Genomic DNA, 18,872 nt, shown 5'->3' on the forward strand with positions numbered 1-18,872 from the left:
CCATCTACTTGTGATTTTTCTCTGTCAAATAAATAAATAAAATCTTAAAAAAAAAAAAAGTTTCGGCCAGGGACGCCTGGGTGGCTCAGTTGGTTAAGCCGCTGCCTTCGGCTTGGGTCATGATTCCAAGTTCCTGGGATCGAGTTCCACATCGGGCTCCTTGCTCGGCGGGGAACCTGCTTCTCTCGTTGCCTCTGCCTGCCTCTCTGCCTGCTTGTGTGTACTCTCTCTCTCTATCTCTGGCAAATAAATAAAATCTTTAAAAAAAAAAAAAGTGTGGGCCATAATCTTTAGCCATTCTACTTTCCCTGGGGTAATTTGCCACCTCCCTGAATTTACCTGCATCTTTCCCAAAATCTACTTATCTTCCTGCCTTCTTGACCATAATGAGTCTATAAATTTTCAATAGACAGTGTGAACTTACACTTGCTAATATTTGCATAACATGCACCTCTTTCGATCTCAAAGAAAAGCTTCACACCGCAAAGGTCTCTAATCTCCAATTAGGTTCTGTTCTGGGATCCCACTGGAATTCTACGCGCCTGTCCCCTAAGATGCCATAAATTGTGGTCCAGTTTCCCAGCCAGCCAAGGAAAGCACATGGGAAATCTTGCTGAAGTATGAGTAAGAGCCAATGAAAGGGAACATATTTATCTGCCTCGAATGCTGGGACCTGAGGAAAGCAAGTTTCATTACAGACAAATCAGGAAGGAGGTGCAGATTGCTTTTTATGTCACTCTGGAGTGGAGGTCTGCTCACTCACAGAAGCTCAAAATCTTCACAAAGGACAATGCCCCCCACCCCCAAAGTCAGCTGGGGATTCTCAGGAAAACTTTAAGTGAAAGTATTACGGATTCTCCAACTTCCCAAAATGCAGGAGGAACATCTACAAGCAAGACTGTCACCACTTTTAGACAATTACACTTATTTACCTTTTTTCTTCCTAGAAAATCATCCTCTCTCCCAATCCATGATCTTCTTTTTGTAACAGTTTCCTAAAGAAGGAAACAGGTGTCCTCCCATTCCAGTTCCATCCAAAATAATAAAATAAAAATCTTTAAAATTAAAAAAAAAAATTGTGATTTGTTGAGACAGAGCACATAAGCAGAGGGACAAGCAGACTCTCCCACTGAGCAGGAAGCCCGATTTGGGGCTCGATCCCAGGACCCTGAGACCATGACCTGAACCGAAGGCAGATGCTTAACCAACTGAGGAACCCTGGAAGCCCCAAAATAATTAAATTTTTAATCACTTTGCCATAGACACTTTTGGGTGGCTTTGAAACACCAGAATCTCATTGACTTATCAGTGTCCTCTTCACCATCTCAGAAAAGGACTGGGTACCTCTCAGAGGCCTCTCTCCCCTCCTGACCCAGGTCCCAGCCAAAGGTCCTTCACATTAGAGTATGAGGAACTGAGCGGGATGGGGTGTGGAAGCATCCTCGGGTGGGGTGGGGGGCTCTGGGGCCCTCCCACTCCCAACTTCAAAGACAGCGCCTGCTTTCCCCTGCCTCATATTGGTACCCTGGGTTTGCCCTCTTTAAGGTTCCTGGTTGCTGCAAACGTCTGAAAATCTCCTAAGTAGCACAAAAGCCATCATATGCACTTTGGCCACAAGCTCCCCAGAATGAGCCAGCAGCTCTGGGCTTCCCCGCACATCTTTCCTGACCCTCAGAACCCTGGGAAGGAGCCCCTTGGTGCAAAGTCACAGGGGGAGCCCACGCACAGCCCAGGCCTCCTGCCCCAGGTCCTCTCCAGCCATAAACTGACCCCCTAGCCCCTTCCAAACCGTCTACAGCCTCAAACCACCGACGTGCGGTTCAGCACCCATCTCCAGAGCGCAGGATGCTCGTGGCTTCCCGGCACCCTTCCCTGGCCGCTCCCAAAATCACCGTGGGAATGTCGCAGCAAGGAGACAGGGAATCGATTTTTATCCTCTGGGCTGTCTTCCCTCGTAGCCCCTCAGGAGTCCCCACGCAGCAATGCCGCGTGGGCCCTACTGCTCTGAATCCACTTCCCCCGAGGAATCCGCTTTTCTTCAGCGTCTGTGTCTGCAAACACGGCTCATCTAACACCCCCCACCAAACGTACCAAGAACCAACTGGGGAAGAAGTTCATTTCTGGCCGACAAGCCTTTAATCCCCAAGAGCTGTGGCTGATGCGGGAGCAGCTTTTCTCCAAATGGTGATTTTGATACAAGGTCGTTTTGCCTGCCGGCCCCCAACATCCCTGACGTGTTGCTCCCAGGGGCCTCCCCGCGGCCAGGCCTGAGAGTGGAGCCCACCCTTGGGCTCATTTTCCACCGCGCTGAATCCAGGCAGCGGCCCCGTCTCACTACAAAGGGTGCTGAGTAATGAGGTGCCGCCACTAGGAAGAGAGGCAGCAGGTCAGACAGATCTGGAGAATGACACTGGCCTTCAAGGGCCCCTCACAAGGGAAATACCATTAAGTAGCAGATCTGACCAGATATATTGTGTTCCACATTCACGCCGTAAGGATGGGGTTTCCTCGAGCCCTAGTCAAAGGAACTCTTTCACCCGAGATCACTTGACCAATCGGTGACTCAGTTTCCTTATACTAAAAATGAGGATAATAATACCTCACAAGATTGTTTTGAGGAGCACACACGTTACAAAGTGTTTAGAGGCACCTGGGTGGCTCAGTGGGTAAGCATCTGACTTCAGCTCAGGTCACGATCTCAGGGTCCTGGGATAGGGCCGTGTCAGGCTCCTTGCTCAGCGAGGAGTCTGCATGTCCCTCTCCCTCCCTCTTCACTTCCTGCCCTCTCTCTCTCTCTCAAATATATAAATAAAATCTTAAAAAAACCCGAAGTTCTTAGAACACTATATGCACATACTACAGGACACACAAGCACTTGTTAAACAGATAAAAGGGTACAAGAGGCTGGCTTCCCTTCAGATTTCTAATAGGCTCCTGTCTGGGGGTCTCTAGCTCTTAGGAAGTGGGCAGGCCGCACAAGCCCAAGATTATAGAGTTCCTCCGAGGCCAAGTTCAATTTTCTATGCAGGACAGAAAACCTGTAAAACACATTCCAGACTTGCTTCGCTGCCTTCCTAGTAGGGAATCCGTTCCCTCAAGAGTGGTCCAACCTCTCTTCTGCTATTTGGGATGTAGAAAACGTTTAGACATTTCTCCATTGGTGCTGATTCCATCCTCATTTTTAACAACCTAGCTGTGTGTTCATCTGGTCTTCTGTTAGTTCCTTTATTCAACAAACACAGAGGACTCACCGTGTCCTAACTGTGACCAAGACATCCAGCATCTCATCCCACAAGGGAAACATATTAGCAAATGTGGCAGCAAAGAGGGATGGGGTAAGGCAGTAACATCTGAATCAAGACCAAACTAACAAGCAGAGCCTGCCATGAAGAACATTCCAGGTATGGGCCCCATAGGCATGAAGGTGGAAATGAATAGATTATGTGCAGACAGCAGGACAGGGGACTAAGGGGACACTGGAAAGGAAGGCTGCGGAGCAGCTGTCGGCATTGGAGGCCTTGCGAAGGACTCTGGAATTCCCTTTGGTTTCAGCCGGAAGCTACATGAAGGTTTAAGCGGGGTATCATCAGATTAGCCTATATTTGTAAAAGATCACTCCTCTTCCACAGAAGAAATGGGGATGGGGTGGGGGTGTCCACGAGCCTAGAAGCTGGAAATGGAAGCAGATGAAGTTTCCAATATCCTGGCCAAGGAGTGAGTCTGTCGCAGTGAGAGTGTCAAGATTTGCAGTTCTAAACTTTTTAGTAAAGTGGCTTATTAGACACACAGCTAACTATTGCCCGGGGTTCCTACTTTTGAAATAAGTTTTTTCTGAAACTCAAAAAGGGGAGAGGGGCTCTCTGCACCACGTGCCAGTCGGGGCGGAACATCATCATCACATTACAGGGTGTTTTCAGAGCCTGTTATCCTTTCAGTACGACATCCCTCCCACCCCGAGACAACACCGTGCCTCTTTCCGCCAACAGAAGTTGAGTTTTTCCCTTTCCCTCTTCCTTCTTTCGAGGGCAGAGCTCAGGGCTTCTCCAGAGATTCCATCCTAAGTTCATAGATCTCACCGAGCCGACCACATTCCCCTCCCTGTGGGCGCCAGAAAACGCCGGAAACATCTGTATCTGCACCTGAACATGGGACCTTGGATCCCAGCTACAGTTACTTGTGCTGTGGTAACAAGGACATCATGTCGCGTTTCAGGACATTTTCATAAATAAGGCCTCAGGTCGGGATGCTCAGGGTAGGAAAAGGGTGGGTCCGCCCCTGGGCAGAGTGGAATACCTTCTCTCTCCTCCTGGCCTTTGACCAAGTTGGAGATGCCCTGTTCCTTCCTCTTCACCTGAGTAATCATTATCTCTGCTTCCAGAAGCAGCTCAGGGGGCCACCTCCATCACAGGGGCCACCTCCTCCCTAACCCCGCTGGACCAGGTGGCCCTCCCCAGAATTCCATATAAATACCTGTTAACGTTGATCCCACTGCTTCCCAGAGGCTCTTTCTCCTTGTCTTTACTTTGTCTCTCCTGCTGGACTCCAGGAGACAGGTCTCACTCATCATTTTATCCCAGCAGGGTTCAATATGTTGCTGAATTAACACATGGCATGTCCCGCACATCGCTGGCGGCTGGATGAACTGGAACACAGTGTGGCAGCATGCAGTGAAGCAGGGGTTCTCAGAGCACCAGGGGGTTCAGTCGGTGAAGCATCTGCCTTTGGCTCAGGTCATGATCCTAAGGTCCTGGGATCCAGGCCTGCACCGGGATCCCTACTCAACAGGGAGTTGGCTTCTCCCTCTCCCTCTGCTTCTCCCCTCCCTCTCAAATAAATAAATAAAATCTTTTCAAAAAATAAATTTTAAATAAATTTTAAAAAAATTAAGCAGTTGTTCTCAGCTGCAGGTGATTTGGCTCCCCAGGGGACATATGGCAATGCCTGGAGAAACATTTGGTTGATGTAATTGGAGGAAAGGGCGCCACTGGGCATTTGGTGGGGAGAGGCCAAATGGAGGTGGCCAACATCTGGCCATGCACAAGACAGGCCTCAGCAAAACATCACCCAATCCACGAGGTTGACAGGGGAGACCCGCATCTAATCTAGGACCTGGCAAACCTTTTCCTAGGTTTACATGCTCAAGGGAAATGTATCTGTCCATCAAAACCACAAGAATGTCTGAAGCAGCTTATCCTCAGAAGCCCCAAACTGGATGCCATGTAAAAGACCATTAACAGGAGAACGGATAACCGACTACAGTACCTACGTGATGGAAGACAACAGACGATAACGAAATTTAAGATGCCACATACGCGACAACAAGAAGGAATCCATAGATGTCCTGAGGAACGGAACCACCAGAGCAAGGTAACAGGCAAACTTGATCGCTGGTGATGGAAGAGAAGCAGGGGGCAGGGAGTGACTGACTGGGAAGGAGCAGGAGGGAACCTCTGGTGTGCTCAGAACGTTCCTGATCCTCATCTGGGTAGTAGTTACACACAGCGTGCCGCATGCTAGGACTCACGTGCTGTGTGTGTGTATTACACCTCAGCAAGCTTTACCAAAGGCAACAGTCCTCTAAGAGCCCCAGCGGGCAGGAATCACACACTGGAGCAGGTCCTCCGAGCATGACATTCTAAGGATTTCGGTGCACAGCCAGCAGGAGCATTGTAGATATGTTTATGGAGACCTATTTCACCACAGACACCAAAAACCTTACAGTGGGTCCTTGATTCAATTCTGCTTCGGTCATTTTCTGCTAAGGATTGTGCTACAGATGTGCACACAGACTTAGGTTTCAAGAATTTTTATCACAGCAGAACAAATACAAGAGGGAGGCAGTAACAACACCGACCCAGAGGAAACTGTGTGATACCGCGGACTCATTAAAATCGACATTTAAAAATGTAAATGGAAAATGACTACAATATATTAATTACAATTAAAGAGCAGGTCACCCAACAAGCTGAAACCTAAGATATATGAAGAATATACTCAATATGATTAACTATGATTAGCTAAGGTCATGAGGGGTTATGGGATTTCTTAAAATTTTATCATTTTATTCCCTAAAATGTACATATATTACTTATTAATAAGAAAAAATACACAATCACACTTCTTAAAAATAAAGGTGAGTTTTCAACTCTAAAACTGAGTACCAGGGGCGCCTGGGTGGTTCAGTGGGTTAAAGCCTCTGCCTTCAGCTCAGGTCATGATCTCAGGGTCCTGGGATCGAGCCCCGCATCGGGCTCTCTGCTCAGCAGGGAGTCTGCTTCCTCGTCCCTCTCTCTGCCTGCCTCTCTGCCTACCTGTGATCTCTATCTGTCAAATAAAATAAATAAAATCTTTTAAAAAATAAAATAAATAAAATAAAACTGAGTACCAGACCCCACACAACCCCCAGATTCCCCATGGATTCAGAGCCCTGCTGCCTGCAGAAGCGCTCTATCCACGCTCATCACAGTGGCTGAGACAGATTAAATAAGGAGATAACATTCCAGATTTCCTGTCTCTTATCCGACTGTGCAGATTGGTTACACAAATCCAAATCCATACATGCATTAGACCTCACTGAACTGCGTACGCCCTGAGAAAAAGTTACAAGCAATTCCCTGTAAAAATACGAAAGTATTTCTGACAGCAAAAGTTTTCAGATGCTGTAAAGAAAAAAAAAACTAAAAAGGCACGACCTTCCCTGATTAATCAAGTCTCCCTCGAGAGAAGGCTACCACTTCCCCAGGTAATCTCATCGCCTCAGACGAAACCATGTTTCTCTGTGAAGTGGAGGTGATCGCGGCTCTCTCGGAGTACTCGCAAAGGTTTGGCGTGATTATGAAATGGAACACTATGACCGGGGCCCACTGGTTGTGGTCACCGTCATGCCCACAGCCTGAACACCACCTCCCTCCAGGAAGCTCCCTTCTCTTAATTCTGTGTGGTAGGGGCACGTGGCTGACTATTAGGGAGCACTGCATAAGGCGTACCCTGTCGCTCGCCCAGACGCCCAGCTCCTCCCGGAGCCACCGAATGCCAAAGCTGGGAGCAGGGGCTCACCGTGGACACCAATGCCGAGGGCCCAGGTACCTCAGCTCACAAACCCATTACGAGCGTATACATTTAACTCTAGCTTTAAGATGTTTCTCCTCTTACTTCTCAGTCAAAAAAGACTTTAAGCCGAGTAAACCAACAACAAACCCTAAGATAAAACATTTAACCATGTTAATTTCCAAAGCCCTACGGTGGTCTTCAGCTTCTCAAGGTCACACCTCCCTGCTGAATGATTACCGAGGGTTGCTGACATGGTACACAGAAAAAAAAAAAAAAAAACTCTTAGGATGTCCAGCCTCTAAGAGAAAAAGCAAACAGCTCAGAATGCAGCCAGCCATGGCAAAGGAACCACCGACAAAGCCAAACACAGAGGGGCCCCTGAGCATCTGGGAATCTGCCTGTTCCTTTGCCTCCTCAGAGGGAACAAGTCACAAGACTGCTCGGAATGGGAAATGAGAAGGGCAGAAGCCTGGAAACCAGAGCGTCCTGAATTTCGTGCTGCTTCCAAGGAGTGAGCCCGCCTGCTGTGTCACTTATTTACACAGTGGGCAGGTGAGGCTGACAGCTTGAAGGGGTTATTTTAGAGGGAGAGCTGTAAGTCTGATCAGGAGAAGGTTCTGGACCCTGGGGTCCCAGCACGCATCTCCAGCTTCCAAGCTGACCCTCCCTTCAGACAGGGTTTAAGAGGCAGCAGGGCAAGCATGGTCTTTGTATTTAAATCACCTCAAGGGGGCCCATATCTCCAGGCACAACCAGAAGCCAGGGAGTAGAGGGAAAGGGGAGAGGGAGAGGCTACCTCCACTCCTATCTGCTGGCTGCACTTCTGGAGCGCCTGATCCATGAAGCTAAATGCGTGGACAGAACAGAAGGAAGAATCTGGGAAGACTGGAAGACTAGAAGAGCTGCTCGCTGACTAGTCTCAACCTGAACCACAGAAACACCTCTGCCTCCCTGCCCTCCTCCCCTCGGCTGGGCACCAGGTGCCTCCCTACTGCACTCCAGATGCAGATCCAAGCTCAGGGGTGCCCAGTGCTCTCTCCGGCGCAGGGACTCTAGGGCATCAGCGGGACTCCTAGACAGCACCTGTGATCTCTAATTTAAAACCAAAACCAAAATCCCCAACCAGCCCAAGCCAGCACAAGCAATACATATTTATGTGTAAGACACCTATGCACACATACACATTCACTTATCTACACACACACACACACACACACACACACGATTTTGAAGCAGAAGGCAGGCATGAAACCTGTTCCCTAAGTCCTTTGCTTTCCTCCTCTGCTTCTAGCAGCAACAGCCATTTCTGCTACGGATTTTCCTATTCGAGGGTTGATCAAATGCCACCGTCCTGTTTTCCACCCTTTCCTACCCCACCGGCCTGCTCACATCTGTCAGTGAACCAGGGAACAAAGATGGAAGACAGGCCCAAGCTGCCTTCCTAAAGTGGGGTTATATTTGACACTTTAATAAACCTCAGAGCCTGAGCCTCTCTGCTCTCAGACTGGCCAGGGTGCAGCTCTCACTCTTACCAAACCCGTCCATCTCCCCCCCTCCCCCACCGCGGGGCACAAGGGTTTTCTCTGCCTGGCATCTATTTCCAGGCCCCATAAATCATATCCCATTGTTCCAGGCCATCTGAACTCATGCTTAATAAACCATCCACCTCACCCTTCCGCCACCACCCCGAATTTCCCACAGGGAAAGACTGTTTCAAGAAGAAAAGGAAATTCTTCATTAGGGCTGGATTTTAAAAGCAAGCTTCCACAAAAAACCGGAAAACAAAATTGGGTATAAATACCATCCAATAACCACTAAATGTCTTTGGTTAAAGCACCTGCCTGCCTGTGATTCTCGGGTCCAGATGTGAGCTCAGTGCACATCCAAAGGAAGCAGAATTTGAACCTGATGCTAAATGACAAATGATCCTGAACTTCATGACCATTTAAGTGCCACAGTGGCTAGACTAAATTGCTCTGATGCAGAATTTCTCCCAAGTATAGGTTACTGAGAAACATAATATTGCTTGAAAATGTATTTAGGTGCGCTCATCCTTCTCAGACCAACACTCATGGCTCTTAGTCATAACCAGGCTTAAGCTAACACGATTCCCCTATTTTCCCCAGAGAGGGAGGGAAACAAGAGAACATGTCTCTCATGGTCCAAGATCAAAAACTGGATCACAGCACTCACAGCATCAAGTCTGCCAAACCAGAGCTCTGGGTACGTACAATTCTTAAAGAGCTAATTGAATGGAAAACAGCCATCTGGGGCTGGAAACCCTTATGACATTCTGGGAAATGTATGGGGTTTAAAAGGATTATGCAGGGTGATGTGACTTTCAAAATTCCCAAACTCTGAACTGAAGCCTAAATGAGAATATGTTAAATTCACCCATTCCAAAACACAGCACAGTTGACTCAGACCCTAGAGCCCAGCTGTAGCTCAGGGTGTCCACACTGCAGCCTGTCCGTGGGAGGTCTGCAGACCACTCCCTGCTGAGAGAATCCAGCCAACCCAATCAGCCTACCAGCAGGCTGTGGCACAAGGTCCAGATCCAAGCCCAGGCACCAGCCAGGGTTCCCTTTGGCCTGCCCTCCTATGGTTGAACAACAATCATGGAGAGCCACAGGGAGAGCAGCATTGGGTCCAGTATGGCCACTCCCTGGTCCTCCACAACACTGGTTGCACACTCTTCAACACAAGAAAATGGTGTGCAGAAACAAGGGCCTGCCACAGTAGGCTGTCGAGCAAGGAACAGAAAGCATCAGGGGACAGGTGGGACTGCTGGCTGGTCTCCACCTCTCCCAGAGGGCAGAGGCCGCAGAGCTTCTGCAGGCTAAGCAGAGACGTGTCAGAATTACCTTCCCAAAAAGAAGGCAGTAAAGGAGGATTTCAAGCAGCCACAACCGCCAGCAGGCCTGCAACCCCCAGATATCAGGGGCTTGACCATTACCATGTCGGTAAAAAGAACACACAAGTGCGTTCTGGAGCGAGAGCAGACAGCTTAACGCTGCTAACTGGTCCTCTCACTCTTCTCTGCTCTGAGCAAGTGATCCTGAAAGGCATGCACAAAGTTGGTCAGATTCACTGGAGAAAACACGAGCCAGTGAAGACGTCCCGGCTCACACTAGGCCTCCCTCCAAAGGCTGGCTGCCCCACCCCTGGCACTTGGGTAACGCTGCTCTGGGGCCATCCACACAAAACGATTTACGCACCCCCCACCCGCAACACACACACACACACACACACACACACACACACACACACACATACACACATCGGGCCTTAGGAACCTAACTCAAATGCACCCCTAACGAGCAACCCCACAGGTGTGACTGGGTTGGACACTCCCAGCAAGGGAGGGAAGCCCCGCCCCTTGGGTCCTTGCCAGCGGCAGGGTGCCACCTGGGCCTCCGCCTCATCCTCTCCATCCGCGGGGAAGTCGGAGCGGCCCCCACCAACCACCACCACGAAACCAGATTGATTCTCGCAAATCCCCGCTGCCGGGGCCCCATCTGTGTGCTGACGCGAAAAGTCGCCCTCGAGCAGCCGGCCCGCGGAGCGTCTGGAGTTCTCCCAGCCCCGAGCTCACGCCTCCCCAGGCCGCCCCCGCCCCCGCGGGCCGCGCCTTACCGCCAGTGTCCACGAAGCGCGGGGGCGGGCGGTCCCGCAGCGTGGCACTCCAACCCGCGCTGGCCTCGTCCTCGTCGGACTCCTGCGCTTCGGGGGCGTCGGGAGGCAGCGGGGGGCCGGGGCGCTCGTGTTCGTCGTCCGAGGAGGCGGCCGAGGAGGAGCGCGAGGCGGCGGATGTGCTGTAGAAGGGGTTCCCGCCGCTGTCCAGGCCTGACTCGCCGAACACGTCGTCCCAGATGTGCAGGCTCTCGTAGAGCGCGCAGGCCGCCTGGAGCAGCGCCGGCGCCCTCCTCCGCGCGCTCCCGCCGACCTAGGCCATGGCCCCGGCCGTCGCCCGCGCGCCCATCCCCCACAGCGCCTCCCAGCCGCAAGCGCCGGGCCGGGCCCGCGCCGCCGCCCGCCGCCCCCAACCAGCGCAGCCCGCAGCACAGCGCCCGCCGCCCCGCGCCCGGCCGGCCGGAAGTCTTGGCCGTCTGGGGCTCAGCGCCCGAAGAAGCGCCCTCGGAGCTCGGGCGCCTCAGGCTGCAGGCCACGGCGGTACGCAGAGAGCGCGGGCGGGAGGCAGGGGCTGCGCCGGGTCCAGGCGCCGCCGCTACCGCCGCCGCTCCTGTCGCCGCTACCGCCACTGCTGCGTCTCCTCGGCGCCCGCTGCGTCCCCTCGGCGCCCGCTGCGTCCCCTCGGCGCCCGCTGCGTCCCCGTGCGCCCTCCCGCGGCACCCCGCGCTCCCTGGCGGACCTTCCCGGGCGGGAGCTGCCAGAGACGGACCCCGCCTCCTCGCCCCTCCGGCCCGCCGGCCAATGGGGAGCAGGCCGGGGCGGGGCCCGCGGGGGGCACGCCCCACACCCCTTGCCCAGCGGGGCCAGGAGAACAGAGGCGGCGGCGGCGGCAAGGGGGAGGGCGGCCGGTGGCTTCCTCGCCTTCGGGACGTGTGGCCCCGCGCTGCCCCGCAGGGGGAAGGGAGGAACCGAGTGGGTGTCGGGGGTTGGGGGGAACGCAGCCGGTCTTCCCGCCACCCGAGCCGGCTCACGGAGAGTGAAGCCCGCCGCTCTTGGTCCCCTTCCATAGTAGGCGCCCGCGGTGGCGGGGAGCTGTCCGCCCCGGTGGTTCTGAACCAGGCGCTGCTGAAATTCCAGGTAGGCGCCGCCGGGCCCGGGGGTCACGATTCCCGCGGCTGCTGTGGCTGCTGCTGCTTCCGTGCTCCACAGCCTGCTGTGCCTTGAGCTTCATTCCTGGGGTCAGGTGGTGACTCAATCTCGCTTCAATACCCCTGTAATTTGAGGGGGTCAACATCCGATCTTAGTCATTCCTCCCGTCTTTGACCTTTGACATCTTTAAACTCAAAATATTCATTACCTTCCAAATATTAATTACTCTAACACCACCATTGCAACATCTCCACCCATACATTTGACACACTCGTCTGTTAAAATACGGCACAATCACCCAGGCTTCAGTGTTCTGATAAACAATAGATCAGAAAGGTTTCATCCATCCTTCTGCCTTGTCCAGGAGTGCGTGGCACTCATTCCGTTGATGGCGATACACATGATCAGGCGTTTCTTGCTCCTCTCTCCCTCCCACAATAATGCAATAAGTCACAATGATGGTAATTGGGCCATAAAGTCACTTGCACTCTGAAATAAAATAAATCCACAGAGATGTGAAGGGCTTGCAAATCCTACTGGGTATTAACTAAATAAGGATTACACGAAAGGGAAAGGCATATTGCTATTTCATGCATAAAGGATGCAGATGCATAAAGGGTGAAGATGTTGGGACCACCAGCTAAGGTCAGTTCTAACAGCAGGTGAGCAGCTTCTGCTCTCGCCCTTCCCTCGCAAGCCCCTGTTTCCTCCTCCCAAACCAGAGTCTCTGTACCAGCATGAATTCCTGATCATCACTGAAAGATGATATATAAAAAGGAAAGGATTCACATGACATTGCTTTGTATATGAATTGGCTGATATACGTGAAATTGTTTGCAAAGCATTTCAACTCCGTTGGAAGAATTGTGTCACAGAAAAAGAACTGGTTTCCAGCACTTCTCTATACTGTGTTAACCAGGGAAAGATTCTGAAGAGAGTTCATACAGGTAATCAGACTTAAAAAGGTCAATGACACATAGACTGAAGACGAAAAGTAAGACTGCGTAGCTCAAGTTCAAATTCTGCAATTAGGAATTCTGTAATACTCCTGTAAAATTTAATGATATATATTTTAAAAAATAATTGAAAGGGACCAAAACACTGAAATACATAGGCAAGAACTCCTCTTCTCCAGGCAGCCAATGAAAAAGTCAGCAGCTAAAGTGAGTGTGTATTTTAAAAACAGTGGCTTGCTCTGCTACCCAGAGGAAGCAGGAAGTAGAGCAGTAACAGTTACAAGGATGGACACAGTCTTCCATTGTCCCAAATATGCATTTGTATGGTGCTAATCCCAAAGAAACCTTAGAGTCTTTGTGCTTATGAGCTCTCAAGTGCTGGTAGCTCACAGAGCATGCAACACTGGGAGAGGATTATATGGTCACAAAAGAAACAGACTGGGAAATAAAATTGTTATCCAAACCCTGGCCCAACAAAAATGAGATGGCTATGTCCATTTAGAATCAAGGGTTTAGCAACCAAGTGCTACTTTGTTTAAACAAATGTTTCCGACCAAGAACAGTAAAAATACTTCAGCCTTTAAAAACAGGTGGCTGATTCTCCTTGTGAAAGGAGGGGAGGAAAGGGAAGAAAACAACTGGAAAACAAAAACCAAAATCTTTCCCATCTGCTTGGCAACTTCCTACTCGATACTATGATTATGGTTCTACATCATTAAGTTTTACAAGTAATGTTTTCTGGGAGTGATAGACCCTCCCCCCCCCCCCCCGTCGGTAACTAATTAACTGCTCTTTTGTTGTGTAAAAGTACCCCTCCTCCTCTTGCAATGAAAAGACCCTTCCCCCAGGGTTGAATTCAATGTAACTGCTCTTTTGCCTTTCTGTAACCGCTTGGCTTTTAGGGCATGACACTTGACTCCTGTTTGAACAAGATACCCTCTCCTAATAGCCGGGGCATGGTCACGTAGGCAAGTGGGCTGCATGGTCATGTAGGTCACGTAGACAGGGGGCTGCATAGTCAGGTAGGCAGGATGTCTTTCTGCTGAGTAATACGGTCAAACTTCCCCTCTTTGTTTCCCCTTCCCGCTTTCTCTTAGCGGGTGGGGGTCTTCCAGGGCCAATCCGCTAACACCAAGTATGCCTTTTTTCAAATGTTCAAATTGTCAGCCAATCGGCCCTGTCCCATCCGGGACTTGTTTGTACCTGTCTATAAAAATCCTGCACCACCCCAGCCAGGTGTGCTCAGCTAGCAGGAGCTGCTGACCACCCGCAGGCACGCGCTGACCACCCGCAGGCGCCTGCGTAACAATAAAGAACCTCTTGCTGTTTGCATCCTGTGGCAGTGTTGAATTCTTCCATAAGGGGATCCGCGGGTCTTTCAGGAGGATAATTATAGAACCAGCATTATACTGAGATCTTTTAACTTTGAGTCATTTAAACACATCTTCCAAATAATACAACTTTGTAATATAATTAATTTTAAGATTAATATTGAGCTTTTGGTTCATAGTCTGCACAAAAGGCTCCAGGGTAGTAAGAACAATCCATTTCTGTAGTAGATTCCTTAGGCTTTGTTAAGCCAGAGAAGTTCATGCTCTTGTGAAACTGGGGATAATAGCCATATTTCATTGAGTCTTGGCCTCCCTTCCTGGTATAGTTTAATAAAAAACAAAAAATGCTACCATTCAAACTATGATACAATGTTTTCTTTTCAGTAATATTTTAATTTAATTGTATTCAAAAAGCTCTTTGGTAAGTATTTAGACAGATTTTTATCACGTATGGCCTTAATGCATACATAAAAATAAAAGTTAAAATTTTTGGTTAACGTTTCTCCAAACCTCACATTAAGAATCTCACTACTTTTATTTACTTTCTAACTGAGAGATTTCAGCGCCCAGATTTTTCTCACAATATGTTCCTCGGAGCCATCCAGAGCTTCTGTCATGCTGCACTTAAAAAATTATTATTAGACATATAGCTGACATTCAATGTTAAATTAGTTTCAGGTGTACAACATAGTAATTTGACAATTCTATACATTACTCAGTGATCACCACAGTAAGTATATCATCACGTCACCATATAAACTTATTATAATATCATTGGCTGTATTCCAAATGCTGTACTTTTCATCTCCAGATGAGAACAGGAAATTATTTTATTTATTTTATAACAGGAAATTTGTACCTCTTAATCCCCTTCACCTATTTCACCCATCCCCCATCCACCTTCCCTCCCATAACCACCAGTTTGTTCTTTGTATTTAAGAGTCTATTTCTGCGGGGCGCCTGGGTGGCTCAGTGGGTTAAGCCACTGCCTTCGGCTCAGGTCATGATCTCGAGGTCCTGGGATCAAGTCCCGCATGGGGCTCTCTGCTCAGCAGGGGGCCTGCTTCCCTTCATCTCTCTCTGCCTGCCTCTCTGCCTGCTTGTGATCTCTCTCTCTGTCAAATAAATAAATAAAATCTTAAAAAGAAAAGATTCTATTTCTGTTTTTTTTTTTTTTTGTCTGTTCACTTGTTTCTTTTTTTAGATTCCATATAGACGTGAAATTACAGGGGCCCCTGGGTGGCTTAGTGGATTAAAGCCTCTGCCTTTGGCTCAGGTCATGATACCAGGTTCCTGGAATCGAGCCCCGAGTTGGGCTCTCTGCTTGGTGGGGACCCTGCTTCACCTGCCTCTCTGCCTATCTCTCTGCCTACTTGTGATCTCTCTCTCTCTCTTTCAAATAAATAAATAAAATCTTAAAAAGAAAAACAAAGGAAGTGAATCATATGGTATTTGCCTTTCTCGGTCTGACTTATTTCTCTTAACCTAATACCTTCTAGATCCAGCCATATTGTCACAAATGGCAAGATCTCATTCTTTTTTATAGCTGGATAATAATCCATTATATATCTATATACACCGTATCTTTACCCATTCATCTACTGATAAACACCTGGACTGCTTCCATATCCTGGCTATTATAAATAGTGCTGCAGAAAACCTAGGAGGGCATATATCTTTTTGAATCAAGTGTTTTTATTTCCTTTGGGTAAATGTCAAGTACTAGAATTACTAAAGCATATGGTAAATCTATTTTTAATTTTTTGAGGAACCTCCATACTGTTTTCCACAGTTGTTGCACCAATTTACATTCCCACTAAAAATGTACAGAGGTTCCTTTTTCTCCACACCCTGGCCAACACTTGTTCTTTCTTGTCTTTTTAATACTAGCCATTCTGACAAGTATAAGGTGATAGATCTCCCTGTGGTTTTGATTTTATTTTCCTGATGATGAGTGATATTGAGCATCTTTTCACATGTCTATTGGATGTCTGTATGTATTTTTTGGAAAAATGTCTATTAAGTCCTCTGCCCATTTTTTAATTGGATTATATGTTGGGGTTTGGGTTTTTTGGGGTTTTTTTTTTTTGTGTGTGTGTTCTTTACATATTTTGGTTATTAATCCTTTATTATATTTATCATTCACCACTATCTTCTCCCATTCTGTAGGTTCCCTTTTGGTTTTGTTGCGGGTTTCCCTTACTGTGCAAAAGCTTTTTATTTTGTTGTAGTCTTAATAATTTATTTTTGTTCTTGTTTCCCTTGCCTAAGCAGACATACCCACAAATAATGTTGCTAAAACCAATCTCCAAGTGATTACTGCTTATTGTCTTTTAGGAGTTTTATGGTTTCAGGTCTCTCATTTATTCATTTAATTTTTTTTTTAAGTAAGCTTTACACTGAATGTGGGACCTAAACTCACAGCCTCAAGAATAAGAGTCACATGCTGTACAGGCTGAGCAAGACAGGGACACCTCAGACTTCACATTTAGATCTTTGATCCGTTTTGAGTTTCTTTATGTGTATGGTAAAAGAATGTGGTCTAGTTTCATTCTTTTGCATATGGCTCTCTAGTTTTCCCAACACTGTTTTTGAGGAGACTTTCTTCTGTTACATATTCTTGCCTCCTTTGTCAAAGTTTAATTGACCATATAATTGTGGACTTATTTCTGGGCTCTCTATCCTGTTTCCATTGATTTATGCATATATTTTCTACAGTACCCTACTGTTTTGATTACTATAACTTTGTAGTATATCTTGAAATCCAAGAAACTGATACCTCCAGCTTTGTTCTCCTTTCTCAAGATTGTTTTGCATGCTGCACTTCTTATAAAAGTATTCTGAGGTCATCCAAATTGCCACCCCTCCATTCTGCTTGGTTTGATGCTGGTGGGGTTTCTCTTTTTCTTTTTTCTTTTTTTTTCCTTATCTGAGATTTTCATATAATAACCAGTTTATTTTCTTTCTTTAAATTGTACTCAAAAGGCCTGTGGCTTGGCATGCCAAGGGATGTAGATGATCAGTTGTGCCCTAGGAGCAGTAACCACATGGCACAGGGTCAAGCTGTGGTAACTTTATAGGGACTTCCACCTGCTCAGCCCCAACTATAAGACAATTCCTGACATTGGAGATGTGAAAGAAAATGGGAGGGGAGGGGCATCTTAAAATCTATAAAATATGGCATATTGTATCCTGTTTGTACTTTTACAATTTCTGATTTTGCAAATGGCCAAGCTGCCGCAGGGAACAAAAATGAGGTCCTAAGGTGGCAGAGACTGACCTGGCCAGCCCTGTACTGCACAGGCTATGCGTTACTGGATCAGTATGAATGGAGAAAGCAGGGGTGAGTCAGGGAAGCTGCTGCCTCTCCCTACATTGCCTTCATCACCCACAAGGAGGGGGCCCAAAGCCAAGGAGGACCTCCTGGAACTGAGACAGGGGAGGGGAAAAGAAAGCTGAACGATGCCACAGCTGCTGAACCATGACCAAAATATGGGGGAGAAGGCTGGAGGCAAATGTGCATGGTACACCGTGACATTTGGAGTCCTAGGTGACATAGAAGCTTAAGGATCCAACCTTGCTCAAACTGATTTTACATGATGATTTTATCTACTAATCAACCCAGAGATGCAGAGAATGAAATAGGGCAATACTATAGAAAATGCTTGAGAGAAATCTGTCTTATGATTGAGAGATAACCTGATATTTCCATTCATTCATTCATTCGTTCATTCAACAATTATGTACTGAGTATTATGTATCAAATCCTCTTCTGAACACAGAATAAATCAGGGGAAAAAAACCCACAAATACCATTTTTATAGCACATGCATTCAAATAGAAGAGAGAGAACAGACAGTAAATAAATAAATATATAATATGTCAGCTGTTGATAATAAGTCAAAAGTAGAGAGGGACAGAAATTATGTTGATTGTGATGGTGCTGGTGCTGGCTGTGTGTGCAGTTAGGGGAGATTACTCTGATAAGAAGACATTGGCAGATCCTTGAGTGGATTCAGAGAACAAGACGGGTACATTTAAGAAGAGGAAACAAGTGCAACCCCCCAAGGGAGGCACGCACTTGCTGGACTCTGTTAGACACTAAGGAGGCTGGTGAGCGGAGGCAGAGACAGCTGAGTGAAGAGGTAGGAGATGAATTGAGAAGGAAGTTGAGTGTTAAATTTTGTAAGACTGAATTTTGTATTGAGTGAAGTGGGGAGCCATTGGAGATCTTAGAGCAGAGAAATAACAAGGTCTGACTTTTGTCTTAAACGGATCGCTTTAACTGCTGAGTGGAAAATAAACTAGAACAGAGCAAAAAAGGAATCCAGAAGACCAGATAGGAGACTATTACAATATCTCAGGCTATAGAAGACGGTGTTTTGGACCACAGTGGGAGTACTGAAGTGTGGAGAACTGGTCAGATTTAGAATATATTTTGAAGATAGAATCCACAGCTTCTACCAAAGAATTAAACGTGGGCAGTGAAAGAAAGAGATGAATCAAGAATGACTCTACAGTTTCCTGTTTGAGCTATTGCAAGACCAGCAGAGCTCGAGAAGAATAAGAGCTTGGTTTTGAACATGTTGGGTTTAACTCATCTAGGTAGATCTGGAAAGCAGGCAGTGGGAGAAAGCTCAAAATCCAGGTCTGGACTGGAGGTGGAGATGTGGAGTCATCAGGAGATAGATGGTAGAAGAGGGACAGTCACCAAGGACTCAGTGTAGACAGAGGAGAAGTCTGAGGTTGGGTC

The 18,872-nt window shown here is 47.9% G+C and overlaps 1 long non-coding RNA gene across 4 annotated transcripts in view; it reads right to left on the reverse strand.

The window, feature by feature from the left end:
- The window catches only part of LOC131820549 (uncharacterized), a 44,457-nt gene extending 33,374 nt beyond the window's left edge, over positions 1 to 11,083 (reverse strand). For 3 of the 4 annotated variants that reach the window (XR_009349687.1, XR_009349686.1, XR_009349688.1), the window contains exon 1: positions 10,687 to 11,083. This is a non-coding gene — a long non-coding RNA (uncharacterized LOC131820549). Of the gene's footprint in view, positions 1 to 9,914; positions 10,109 to 10,686 lie in introns of all 4 variants that reach the window. The other variant, XR_009349685.1, reaches the window with a different exon arrangement.
- Positions 11,084 to 18,872: the final 7,789 nt, after the last annotated feature.

This window comes from Mustela lutreola, chromosome 18 (assembly GCF_030435805.1).
Source record: "Mustela lutreola isolate mMusLut2 chromosome 18, mMusLut2.pri, whole genome shotgun sequence".
Taxonomy (NCBI): domain Eukaryota; kingdom Metazoa; phylum Chordata; class Mammalia; order Carnivora; family Mustelidae; genus Mustela; species Mustela lutreola.